Source organism: Terrapene carolina, unplaced genomic scaffold (genome assembly GCF_002925995.2).
Source record: "Terrapene carolina triunguis isolate 2854851 unplaced genomic scaffold, T_m_triunguis-2.0 Scaffold179, whole genome shotgun sequence".
Taxonomy (NCBI): domain Eukaryota; kingdom Metazoa; phylum Chordata; order Testudines; family Emydidae; genus Terrapene; species Terrapene triunguis.
In genome coordinates, this window is record NW_020664530.1 from 6,091,278 (window position 1) to 6,105,666 (window position 14,389).

Consider the following 14,389-nt stretch of genomic DNA (forward strand, 5'->3'; position numbering starts at 1 on the left):
GTAGAGGCTGCAGGGGCAGGGCAGGCAGGGGGTGCAGAGGCTGCAGGGCAAGTGGGGAGTAAGGGGCACAGAGGCTGCAGGGGCGGGGGGGTGCAGAGGCTGCAGGGCGATTGGGGAGCAGGGGGCACAGAGGCTGCAGGGGCAGGGGGGCACAGAGGCAGCAGGAGCGGGGCAGGCAGGGGGCGCAGAGGCTGCAGGGCGAGTGGGAAGCAGGGGGCGCAGAGGCTGCAGGGGCAGGGCAGGCAGGGGGCGCAGAGGCTGCAGGGGCAGGGCAGGCAGGGGGCGCAGAGGCTGCAGGGCGAGTGGGGAGCAGGGGGCACAGAGGCTGCAGGGGCGAGGGGGTGCAGAGGCTGCAGGGTGAGGAGGAGCAGGGCAGGCAAGGGCATAGAGGCTGCAGGGGCTGCGGGGCGAGTGGGGAGCAGGGAAGCACTTAGCAACCCCCAACCAAGATCAGAGCGGGAGGGAGGAGGGGGAATGCGGGGTGCTCAGAGGAGGGGGCAGAGTTGGGGCAGGGACTTTGGGGAAGGGGTTGGAATGGGGGCGGAGAAGGGGTGGGGTTGGGGCGGGGAAGGGGCGGAGTTGGGGTAGGGCCGGGGGCGGGGCCGGGGCCCCGTGGAGTGTCCTCTTTTTTAAATGTTTGAATATGGTAACCCTAGTCACTTAGAACTGCCACAATAGCACAATTCTGGTTTGGCTTTTTCCACTGCCCAGCACAACTTTCTGGATGAGGGGTGGCGTCGTTCCCTCACCCTCAGACCAACATCAGCAGCCATAGCCAGATGCCATTGCGCCAGGACATCTATGGCTTAGACACCCCTGTTCCCTGAAAGCGTGAGCAGGGATGGTTGCCTAGGGCAGCAGTGTGTCTAGTGACAGTCTTGTCTTTATCCTTGATGATCAGACGTATATTGTGAAAGGGTGGGGAGCTCAGGCTCGCAACCAAAGTGGGCATTTCCTCATTTAATGTAACAAACAAGAAAAGAGGGCAGCAGCAAAAGGACAACAGAAAAAAAAAACCACTTTCCTTTTCAGTGACTTGTGTGAGAATAGGAAACACTGCCAGGCTCCTTAATGAAAGAGAGAGAAATTGTATGAGGGCATTTTGCCCTAAATGTAGACCCCAGAGCTCAGAAAAATCCTAGTTCTGACTCTAGGTTGCATTTCTTCAATGTGTAGTGTAGACCATTTCCACAAAAAGAATGATTAGTTTTGTGCTGCAGCTCACCTCCTTGAGCAGAGAGTTTTTACAGGAAGCATATGTTACCAATACCAACTTAAGAAACCAGATAGCCAGTTTGTTCTCCAGGGTATAATTTTGCATGTCTTTTAGAACATCACACCTTCTTACCATTGCCCATCTGCTGAAAGGGAAAAAGAACTGGAGATTTAAAAAACAAAACAAAAAAACCCAAACAAACAAACAAAACTCTTGCTGTAGACGTTTACCTTCCTCATTAAACTTGCATTTCCCCAGCATTCTCATTATTGACACATAAAAGGAATAGTTAGTGTCATTATTCAGTTTTGTTTTTCTTGTTAATGAGAGGTTCTGGTCACCAAGTTTTCCGTGCAAGTTAATTAATAAGTGTTAGCACAGTGAACTAAGAGGTGCCTGTCAGTCATTGGATTTCTTATCAAAATGGGAAAGTTGTTACTGAAGTAGTACTAATAATGAAGTTTTAATTAGCTCTCAGAAATACCTAGAGCTTACTTAAGGCCTCTAAATTGGAAGTGCAAGCTTAGCTGGAAGGCACAAATATGTTTCAAACATGTCAGAATAACTGTCTAGTATATCATGTGCACACTGAGAGAAAGCAGCTGCAAGGCTTGTGACCTATTGGATAATGCTAATGTGTACAGTATATTGTCAGAAACACTTCTGAAAATATTCTAAGGGGAGTTCTGTTTTTTGCTTTTTCCCCCCCTTAGTGTTATAAGTAGACAAAGAATTCAGTGTCTTCATTTTATGTGTGGAGAATCTGGGAATACAAAAGACTAATTATGGTATATTTACTGCTGGAAAACTTAGCTATCATTTGTGAGTGGTGAGTACCTATGCGGTTTGCATCTATTTTAGATTAAGGCTGTCTGTCTTATGTCATTCAGAGACCATAATAATCTAAACATTAACAACTCTCATGTAGCCTTTTCCAAAGAGACCGTATTCTAATAAGCTCAAGGACTAGAGCTGGCCAGAAAACAAAACTTCTTTTTCATGGAAAAAATGCAAAGATTTTGCAGTTTGTCTTTGTTCTGATGTGGAAGGAAACAAACTTTTTAAAATTTGGAGAGATCAACATACCCCAGAATAACCAATAGTCCAGTGGTCAGGGCACTCACATGGGATGTGGGAGAAACAGGTTGAAGTTCCTGTTCTGAATTAGGTACAAATCATTATAAATCACACAGCTGTTTCTGGCCTTTTGTTGTCTGACAGCCTTTTTCCTTACTGGCTACTGTGCAGATTGGGATGGTATAATCCACTAGAGCACGGAACATTAGGTATAAACAGCTAGCGCCAGAATGTTAGAATGAAATCTTGACCCAATTGACTTTCAGTGAGGCCAGGATTCCCCTCTAGAGTGGAGTGGTTAAACACTCTTGAGCTTCAGATGGAGTTTTATGTAGACCTTTTCTCCTTTTGACAGGTTTATTTATATCCAAATAAGTCACATGGCAAAAGCAGAATTAAAAATATCTCCATTTTGATCAGTGTATATGATGATTGTGGCAACCTAATAACTCAACAATCTCTTCCCTCTGTTTCTACAAATGCTTTACATTGGGCACGAGCCACATCGTTTGGAGTTGGATATGAATTTTGTCAAAGCTTGGCTCTCTTCAGATATAGCAGCTTGGTTCAGGGCCACTTCTGCTTTATTTTATCATATTTCTCTGTCATCAGCTTAAGGTAGGTACAATAGTTGTCTGTGACCATTCAAACAAAATGTCTTTCCTTCAAACCAAGTGGCAAATGAGCTCAGGAAGAATGAGAGGTCTCTTTTCTAGATGCTGGTCACCAAGGTCCTTCTAAAACACCAAATATCTCAAAGCTCAGAATATCCCCCACATATTGTGAAGGCAATATTTCCTCCCCTCTGCCTCCATCACTTGTCCACAGCAGAATGTATTTGTCCATTAACCAGTTTCATTTCTAACTTCAGGCTTCCTTTCCCCTGCTCCATTCATTCTCCCCATCTCTGTTCCTATGAGGATTGAAAAAGATAACACTGAAATACCAGTTTCTCCTTCCTCACGCAAAAATGCCTGTCTGTTCCTTTTGTATACCCTTTCTACATGTAATAATGGAAAATTCCAGATCTGCAGGAGTTGCAGAAGCAGGGCAACCTCCCAGCCAGTCCACTTCTACCATAGCTTCAGTACAGCATCTGCTAGAGAGAGAAATCTAAAAACTTTTTTTTTACCCCCTCCTTAGTTTACTATGTGCACTTTAAACAGTTCTGGTTTTGTCTTGTATGTCTCGCTCCTCTTTCCCCATGAAGAAGACAGACAGAAAAATCATCCTTAGACCTTTTCTCAGTGTCCCTCTGCCATCATTGCAAGCTATACTGTACTTAATTAGCTCTTAATATTTCCTCTTTTATCAATCTCTCTAAGCACTCTAGTCACTGATTACTTCTGGTTAGCTTTAATGACAAATAAAAGTGCTATGTGCCTCTCCCAAGGAGCATACATTATGGACCAAGGACACATGGAGTCACAAGGGAAGCTAAGCTGGACCTAGCTAGTTGAGAATTTCCTGAGCTCTCAAATGGTTTATTAGTTGGAATTTTCCCAGCTGAATATCATTTTATCATTTTCCATATCTATTTTTTGTCATCTTACTGTACTTGGAGCGATCTCTCTGACATTTAATGAGCTCATATTGATATTAAAAGGAAATCAGAATGTTGCAACTGAAAATCTCTGGTCAGATCCAAGTTCAAAATAATAATAATTAATAACTATATTAATACTACCAAGCAATTACATAGCACTTTTCATCAGTAGACTTCAAAGTACTTGACTTTAATATTGACTTTAATTTTGAATTAAACATATTGAAAAGTGATAATCTTTTGGTGCTATTTCAGGATATGGCCACAAGAAAAGTATGTCACAGGAAGTAAATTTGTTTTTAAAGTAGCCAAGAGAAGTCACAAATTATTTTATATTCTGTCAACTAGTAGGTTTTTTTTTTTAAAAAAAAATGTTAACCTAGGTATTCTGGCCAAAATTCAGTATGGTCAATTAGGCTCTGTTTACCTAAAATTTGCTCTGGAGTTTCAATTGGATTGATAATCCTTCACTGTCTGTTTTAAAATGTTATATGGTATTGTCATGTGTTGTTAAATGACTTCTCTGTTTCACTTCAGAGGTGGCAGTATTTCAATAGTGGTAGAAGTGATTACTGTTTGATACTGATGCATAAGCATTTTACAATGTTACAAATGTATCCAAAAATCTAAAGAGCTGATTGGGATCAAAGGGGATGGAAGTCATATTGCTGGATCTCATGTAATCTTTTGAAAATTTAAGGGTATGTGTTCAAATTCCAGGACTTTAATTAATTAGAAGTTTTCCTTTTCACTGGATAAATTCTTCTCTGTATTTCAAGAAGAGGAGAAAGACTTTCTAACCTTGAAAAATCAACAGCATTTAAATGAAGAGGGAAAATATCTTGTGGCAATCTGTTGTTTCTTACACACTTGACATATCTAGATTTTCTTTAATTTTGCTTTGAATAAATAGAAAAAGAGAGACAATGAATAAGACTTTGATAACTGAGGCAATGTCTACACTACCCAGTCAAATTGGCAGCGCTGCGATCAGCGTCGATTTAGTGGGTCTGGTGAAGATGCACAAGTCAATGGGAAAGCACTCTCCTGTCAACATCTATAATCCACCTCAATGAGAGGTGGAAGCTATGCTGCCGGGAGAGCATCTCCTGTCGATATAGTGTAGTGTGGACACTGCTGTATGTCGATCTAAGGTACGTCAACTTAAGTTACTTACATACATAACTTCACTAGCGTAACTTAGATCAATTTACAGCGTTACTGTAGACCAGTCCTAAGAGATCATGTAGAATTATAAGAGATATTTCGGCAATTTTAGCATAAGATCACACAGGATTGCTAGAGAAGAAATTTTGGATTCCAGAACATTAAGGAAAATAGTACACCTCAAATTTTCTGAGCAAGTAAAGGCTAGGAGCATGATGGGCCAATCAGGAACCAAACAGCATGCCACAGCGTTCTGCAGTTCTGGTCTCCAGGCAGCACTTAGCTAGCTGGATAAGGCTGCTCTAAGTTAGAGCAGCCCCTGTGGTTCATCTAGTTTATTCCAAGAACTGCACTGGTTCCAGAGCAGCTGAGAATCTAGTATTTTAAAGCCACTTTTCCTGCTCTCCTGGGCTGTGCTTTCTGTGTCAAGTCACAGAATCCCTACATCCTGAAGGAGGTTGCTAAAGTCCATCTATACATCATAACAAAAACATCTTGTGGGAAATATCTAATCTGCTAGTAGCTAATGCCACATAAGATATGAAACCTTCATATTGGGATACTGAAGTTAGAAAGCCAATTGTTCTTCCATATTCTCCTAAAAATGCACTTTTGGTGATACTGTTACTTTTCTTAACAACGCCCATGGCAAGCCTTAGGCACTTGCAAATCCAAAGCAATTTCATTTTTTTAAATGTGGAAGTGTGTGTATTTGCACAATGGAGCAGGAAGGGAAGAAGCTGAGTGATCCTGGAGGAGGTTATTCCATTTAGCTATAGAGTTTAAATTTTAACAAATGACCAGAACATCTTTTTTAATTGGTTGTGTATTTTAGTTTGGAAATGCTTAGAAAAGTGAATATCTCTTAAAACTGTTTTGAGTTGATCATAGTGTGAGTAGATGAGATTTGCCACAGTGCTGTACTGAAGTATTTCAATCCTTCTATTCCAGCTCTTGAGCCAGCCATTCCAAAATATACAAGAATACACAGTGGTTTCTGTGACAGATCTAGTCAGGGTCCCCTGCTGCCAGCGCACCAGATTGCTGTGAGGAGACTCAAGTTTCTGAATCCTCAGTGTTTTAAGCCTCCCGAGTCTGAACAGAGCCCCGGAGCTGTCCCAGTCTTGGGTTCCTTAGGTACACTTTTGGGGTGAAGATCCTCTTTCTAGCACCCCCCTCTAGAGAGCTGTGACCACAGGGCCAAGCTGCTTAGCCCCTGTGCTCACTTTTAACTTCCAGATTCCCAAAGTAACTTAAACATGCCCTTTCCTAGAATTCCACCCAGAGTTGCAAGTCTTCTGGTTTATCTCCACAAGGGCCCATGTGGAAGGTGTAGCATATTCCACATAGTCACACAGACACTTTGCACAGAATTCTAACACATTCTTTACTTAAGCACGATAAATACATAGATGAGGGAGGTACAACGCATATAGAAAACAACAAACAGCTTGAACGCAGTGCCCCTCACTCTTGCTCACCCTCCCTTGGGGGACCATGTGTGTTCAGGTAGACAGGGTCCCCCCGCCACCTGATCGGACTCCGTACCAGCTTTCCTCATATTAAATGGTGAAAGATGGCCCACGACCCCCTGAGTAAAGCTGCTTTTTATAGCCTTCCCATCTCCTCTTTCAGGTTACTCCCTGGAAAATCTGAACAGGTGTCCACAGAGTTCAACTTCATTGTCAGGCAGCCTCTGCCCTGAGAAACCATTTCTCAAGGGTAGAAGTCTGTCTCTTATCTAGGATGTTTATCTTTCAGTAGAGGACCATCTAGATTAAATGACCTCAGTTGTCGGCCCTGTAACACTACCCTGTTGGTCTCTGTGGACACCTGTGTTGAAATTTCAGTCCAACATGGAAGTAAAGAGGCAACGGAGAAGTTAAAGACCCCATATCCAAAATGGGGTATCCAGTGTGACATAGACGCGTATTGGCATATCTCTACCAAATAGAGAGACAGTTATGTTATATTCTTTAGCATAGACACAGATGAGGCCTCCAAGCTCCTTTTCACTTTTGGACAGATTGTTCTTGGAAGGCAATGCCTTGCACAGGTTTCGGTGCAGAGGCATGTCACAGCAGTAGACACTCTAGAAGAAGGCTGCCAAAGGAAGGTAACACCCCCAAAGCTCCCAGTGATGCAGGGGGACTGCTTCTCTCCACACCGTTAGTGCATACAGTATACACCTCTGTCCAAGACCAGCTAAAGGGGGGAGGGATAGCTCAGTGGTTTGAGCATTGGCCTGCTAAACCCAGGGTTGTGAGTTCAATCCTTGAGGGGGCCACTTAGGGATCTGGGGCAAAAATCAGTACTTGGTCCTGCTAGTGAAGGCAGGGGGCTGGACTCGATGACCTTTCGAGGTCCCTTCCAGTTCTATGAGATAGGTATAGGTATAAATATGCTGAATAATGTGGAATGGGGAGGCAGGACCATGTCCCTGCCCTTCTTCTCCTCCCACCCTCTTTATACTGGCCATTAAGAAGGAAATATCACCATCTATCCCTATATGTAATCAAAGGAATGATCTTGATGCATCTTCTTAAATTACTTTTTTAAAAATGGGTTTAAATAAATAAACCTATGATTCCTTTTACAAAATAAATGCAAACTAATACAGCATTGCACAGCAGCAAAGGCATAAAAATCTTACAATAGCAATACTGTAGAATCCTATCATTTTTTTTAAGGCATGAGACTCCCAAATTCCTTCCCGCTTATTTCATAAGCCCAGGGTTTAACTAATGATGTGTGAACCTCAACAGAAGTCTGCTCTAACACCCATTGAAATCAATGAAAGACCTCTGCTGTCTTCAGTGAGCTTTAGATCACACCTATGGCTAAAACAACTCTTTCCAGTTTAGTGTAGCTGACAGATGGGTTGGGAATACTTTGGGCCAGACCCTCAATGATTTAAATAATCATAGCTCCATTGACTTCAGTACTGCTACACTGATATACACCAGCTGAAGATCTGACCCATGAGGATAGTTTCACGTGCAGCATTTCAGCTAGTCAGAAAGAAGTGAAAAATACATTTTAATTGTAAGTGTTGCCAAACTTGTTCCGTCCTCCTACAGAGGTTTGGTTCTGACCCATGCTGTGGGTGAACTTTTAAGCAGCTTCACAGAGTAGATTCTGTGCTGTGCTTCTGAGAGGTACAGAAATAGAGGGTTGCTGACCAGACCAAAACAGCTCCCAGCTTAAATTAGATCAGCTCTTGAGACTTTTCTAACTATATATACCCTGTTTCCCCGAAAGTAAGACATCCCCCGAAAATAAGACCTACTTCCAGTTTTGCCTCTCGCTGTAATATAAGGCATCCCCCCGAAAATAAGACCTCCCCGATAATAAGGCCACCCCGGAATATAAGACCCCGAAGCTCCAGGAAAAATAAGACCTCCCCTGAAAATAAGACCTAGCACATCTTTGGGAGCAAAAATTAATATAAGACACTGTCTTATTTTTGGGGAAACAGGGTAGCTGCACCACAGCCCAGAATCCCTGTGACCCGGAATGCTGCACTGCCATTCTTCCCCCAAAACTTCCCACTGTCACACATTAAGTCCCAGGGCCAATGAGGGGCTGCAGAATAGGGCCTGTTATGCCGCTCCTCTGCAGGGGAAATTCTCCCCACCTCCTTCAAAGCCCCAATACAGTACACCACTAGAACAACATTTTAGGGGCCAGAGCAAGGCCCATATCTGTCCCAAATTGCCTGAGTCCAGTTCTTGCTGAATTAACACACACATTTTGTAAAAGTGAAGATGTTACGCACCGCACCATTGTGTTAACTAGTAATAACTGATACTTGCACTTTTTAATCCCAAAGTGCTTTGCAACTGCTGATTCCCAATCCATCTCCCTTTGAAGTCAATATCCAAACTCCCACTGACTTTGGAGTAAGCATGAATGGGATCTATTATCTGAGGTTCCATAGTATTTATTACACCCATCTTACAGATGGGGAAACTGAAGCACAGTGGTTAAGATTTTTGCTTAAGGCCATAGACTAACGAAGTATCTCAGATAGAATTAGAACTCAGAAATTTCTGATTCCCAGTCATGTCCTCAAACTACTAGACCTAGACCTCTTACTCTCTGTAAAACTGTTGTGAGAAAAGAAATGGGTCTTAACAGAAGATTGATTTGCAGAAATTCTATGAGACTGACTCTTTCTCATGCTGCTTTACTAACAGGTTAACCATCCCATTTATTTCTGGATCAATAAGCAGCGAGGGATCCCACTGTCTTCTAACTGACTCCCCCTATAAACTTGTATAATTTCAGTCCTGAGGATGCCTGAGAAAATTTGAATGTTTACTCCATTTTGATTCTCTTCTGGTGAAGAGCAGACAGCTATGGCTACATGTGTATTACCTCTTAAGTCTGTATTTTGAGGAGTATGATAATTACTGAACTTTTTTTTTTTTTTGTATCTCTGCTACGGTATATTCAGGGAACAGACAATGCCTATTAAGTGCCTTGGGGATAGATCTGATACTGCTAACCATTTACAAAGAAGAAGAAAAATTAAATCTAGTTAAAGTTGAAGAAATTCAATTGTGCTTTATCTGTCCAATAAAAGAACATAGGTGAAAAGAGGCTGCAGAAAGCTGAACTGTTTTCCTCCCCTAAATTGTAGAGCAAACTGTAATTGGAGCTTTTGTTTCATAGCAAGCTCATCCAAATTAATTGGAAGCTAAGTGCAGTCAACAATAAGAATAGACTATTGTTGTTAATACTTCAGTTAGCACCATAGGAAGCATTTTGTACATATTTTATATTGATCATTTAAAGATCCTAGATTTGTCTCAATAGAAGTCTTGTTCAAATGTAGGAAATTTTAATTAGGTACCTAGTTTATGAGTATGTTAAATTGTTCCATCAGTCTTTAAGTATCCATATCAAAAGTTCTATACAAGTCCTTGAATTTTTATTTTTGATTAGTTTAATTATCCAAGGCTACAGACAAAACAGCAATCAGCCAATGGCTCCCAGACAGCTTCCAGAACTAAATTAATTTAAAGGAAAAGGAACACTAGGTCCATTAGTTTAGGGCCCAATTTTCACAAAATCATTATCACTACAGCTGTGTGAATAATAGATTATTGGTGCGCCAGCAATTCTGAAAAAAAAATGAAGAAAAAAAATTTCAGGTTCAATAAAATGCTTTGTTTGGCCCAAAATGTTTCATTTACATTTCAAACATTTTAAAACTTAAAAAAAAAAATTGAAGGACATTTTGAAATAAAGTTATTTTGGACTAAAAAATCAACATATTTTGAAAATGACAATTAAATATTTCAACTTTCAGAATTTTGTTTTGTTTTGAACAAGAATAATTCAGGGGAAACAGACACAAATTGGCAAAAATGCTTGTCATCAAATCTGCATTTTTTTCTGAAAAAATGTTTTGGCTGAAAAATTTTGTACAGCTCTGCCATGAATAGTCTTTCTTTACATGGGCCCACAAATTAGCAAAGCACTTAAACCCACATGTCTAAGTTGAAGCACATAAGTAGACTTCATGTGCTTAAGTGCTTTGCTGGATCAGTTTATTTCAATGGGACAGCATGCATAAGAATGGGTTTTAAAATTTGACCCTTCGATAGTAAAAGGAACTGACAAATATTAGGATTTGTTCCATCCCATCAAAGTCAGTATTATACATTTACACTGAGTTTGTAGTAAATTGTAGTGCAAGCCAGTCATTATCAGAAATGATAAAAATAGTAGTAATGATAGATTGGCTCAGATCTGGAAGAAGAGAAAAAGGGAATGAAGAAGGGAATAAGAAAGGAATAATATGCAACTCTAGAGTAAGTGGATTTTATTTATTGAGGCTCCATAATTTTATGGACTTTCCTTCCAATGAAATATCTGGATGTGAGACAGGATTAAAAAGAACATCCCTGATCTCTGCTAGGTTTTTAAGAAACTAATAAGACAATTAATGCTCTCTGGCAAAAGCTGCACATATTTTCTATATTTATATTGTGAAAGGAGATGGATAAAAAAAGTTCTAATATATTGTTGGAAATTCAATACTAAAAGCAAATCTGGGATTTTAGAATACATTGGTTATTACAAATGCTGCCCCTGGATTGGTATGACTTTGAGGTTTTAAAGTTATCCTTATCAGAATCAGCCTGTTTGATGGGCCACAGCAGTTTCTTCGGAGATGTATTTACTGACCTCTGTCTTTTAGACTTGCTTAGTGAATCAGCATTATTTCAACTAGCATACCCTAGATCTGTGGATATTTGAGTGGGGAGGGGGCTATACAAGGAGAAAATGTCAGATAAAAACCTGCTAAATAAGAAATTGACTTTTAAGAACATAAGAACGGCCATACTGGGTCAGACCAAAGGTCCATCTAGCCCAGTATCCTGTCTTCTGACAGTGGCCAATACCAGAGGGAATGAACAGAACAGGTAATCATCAAGTGATCCATCCCCTGTTGCCCATTTTCAGACTTAAAAGTGAATGTTCGTCTGCAGTGAACTAGTCATCTAGGCCAGTGAATGCAAAAGATCAGAGAGTTCACAGGTTTTTTGTTTTTCTCTTAACTGGAGCTGGGCAAATAATTCTTAATGAATAATTTATTTGATGAAATGTTGGCACTCTTTTCCCATTAATTATCTACTAAACAGACCAACAAATTCAAACCCATCTTCACTATCCAAAATTATTCATAAATTTGTGATTTCTACAGCTCTTTTACACCACACTTCATTATGAATATCCAAAATGTGTATTATATCTAATTACATGAGGCACATAATATTGTTTCTCTTTCCTGTTTGGATACTTACATAACTAACCGCCTGAAGTGTACGTTCAAATTGCATATTCATGTAATAAATTCAGAATTTGCACAATGAAAATTATTTTAATTTAAAAATTTGAGCATTCAAATGTAATGTTCACTTTTAATCAGTATGTGTGTTAGCATAGCTCATTAGAAAATTCTGGAAAGCGAATACAAAAAAGTGAACTTGTTTCAATATTCAAAGAAGTACTTATAACATTTGTTTTGCTGTATTCACCCAGCTTTATTCCAAACTGACAGTCCTTCCATGTTCCCCAAATGAATACAGTAAAAGGGAGAGCCCTGAAATATTTTTCATATATATATATATATATATATATATATATATAGCTTCAAGGAAAAACTATATAACCTGTTATATAGTTAAAACCAAAGCTGTTTGTGCAGAGTTACAAAGGGGAATATGATAGAGGTCTATAAATTGTGAATGGTGTGGAGAAAGTGAATAAAGAAGTGTTATTTGCCCCTTCATGTAGCACAAGAACCAGGGGTCACCCAATGCAATTGATAGGCAGCAGGTTTAAAATAAAAGGCAGGGAAGTTCTTCTTCACCTAACACTCAGTCAACTGGCACTCATTGCCAGGGGATGTTATGAACGCCAAAAGTATAACTGGATTCAAAAAAGAATTAGATCCTGGAGGATAGGTCCCTCAGTGGCTGCTATTGAAGATGGTCAGGAATGCAACCCCAGGCTCTGGGTATCCCTAAACCTCCAACTGCCCCTGGCTCTGGGTGTCCCTAAACCTCCAACTGGACGACAGGGGATGGATCATTCAAAATTGCCCTGTTCTGTTCATTCCCTCTGAAGCATCTGGCATCGGCCACTGTCAGACAGGATACTGGGCTAGAGGGACCATTGGTCTGACCCAGCATGGCCGTTCTTATGTTCCTAACTGACTAGTTCTAATAATCAGAACTTACTGTTGCCTTTTTTCTAATACCAATTGTGGTGGAAGTTTTATGATGTGGACACCTATCCTCTAGAAACAGATCTGAGATCACCAAGTAACCCACACCATAGTTGGCAGATGACAATTTATGGTCATTACTGCCCTAGGCTGGAGTTGCCAGTTATAATAGAGGTGCCCGTTATCCCATTGTCAAACTCCAAAACTAATTATCCCGAGAGTGATACCCTTTATGCCTGGACCACCACAGAAATATACACTAAAATCTTTGGTATCATTCTCTATTTCAGTTGAGCATCTACATACACTGCTTCAGCCCATTTGTACTTTAATAGCATGGGCCTTGCACACTGTCTAAAAGTATGTCTAGGGATCTTAACTTGATACTTTTACTGGGCATAACATTGCCACATTATGAGAAGTCAATAGTCTGTAGAAATCTGTAGTTTGCACTAGATGAACTGCAAGTTAATTGATGAATGTAGCTTGTGTGATGACTATACTAAGATTGAATGTGACTGATAAGGAATTGCACCTCTTGCAGTAAGAGATATCACTTCATGAACAATCTGTGAGGTTATCAATCATTGCATAAAAGTAAAATACAAATCAGTAGCTTCTTTCTTTACAAGTCATACAATTCAGTACACTTTCGATTGAAATCCAGTTGTTTTATGCTGAAAGTACATTCTTAATACCACTTGATATCTGAAATGAGGACAAAGGCATAATGCTAAAAAATGCATAGTTGATGCCATCTTGAAGTCAGTATTTCCCAGGAGTTACTATGCAGAAGCATTTAGGACTACTGCAGTGTCCTACAGGATAGGCACAATATCTGTAATAATGGTTGGCAAATAATTACTTTTCAATGTTTTCTACTGCAATAAAGCCCAGACTTTCTCACAAATGTTTAGGATCCGCCAAGCTACTATACTATTTGAAAAAATAGCTCTAAATCATTCCTGCCTATGCCAGAAGTACTCAGGCAAGTTTAAAACAAATATTTTAATAACCAAACTAGAATTCTAAAAGTGCATATAAGGTTAATTATTGTAAAGGAATGAGAGAAATGAGATGCAGCAAACACAAGGAAAGTTGGAGAAAAAAACCCTAAATGCAGTTATTAGTCATCTTCTGTGGGTACCAAAGTGAAGAGCCACACCCTGTGGAGTTGTTTTTCTGACCTTAGCAGCATTTATGTTATTTAAAGAGATGGGGTTATAAGGAGCAAACTGAGGTGTAGCTCTGAAAAACTAATTGGTTAGATCCTGTTATTTCTGCAGTAGCCATTTTTCTTTTTCTTTCATAGTAACTTTTGTAGAACTAACGAGGGCAGTAATGGTCAGAGATAATGGTTGCCAAGAGCTGAGGTCAAAAGTTAGTCAGTTTTTAAAGTAAATAAATGTCTGTTCCTGAATAAGTATTGCCAGACTAAACCCTCCACTGTAATTTCCTCATTAAACCCTAAATTGCTCCTAAATTATTCAGCATATTTTATACTAACCTTTTGCTCATGTATTTAATCACATGGGATCATTCATGAAAGTTACACAAATAGAAAATCAGACTAACTCTAGAAATCTGATCCTGCATATTTGTTTTAGTATTGTCATAACTAAGGGAATCTGTCATATAT

General features: G+C 40.0%; 1 protein-coding gene across 1 annotated transcript in view; it reads left to right on the forward strand.

Annotated features, from left to right (window-relative positions):
* Positions 1 to 14,389, forward strand: part of LOC112113482 (contactin-associated protein-like 2) — a 1,103,244-nt gene that overhangs the window by 73,692 nt on the left and 1,015,163 nt on the right. The gene's annotated exons all lie outside the window — the stretch shown is intronic.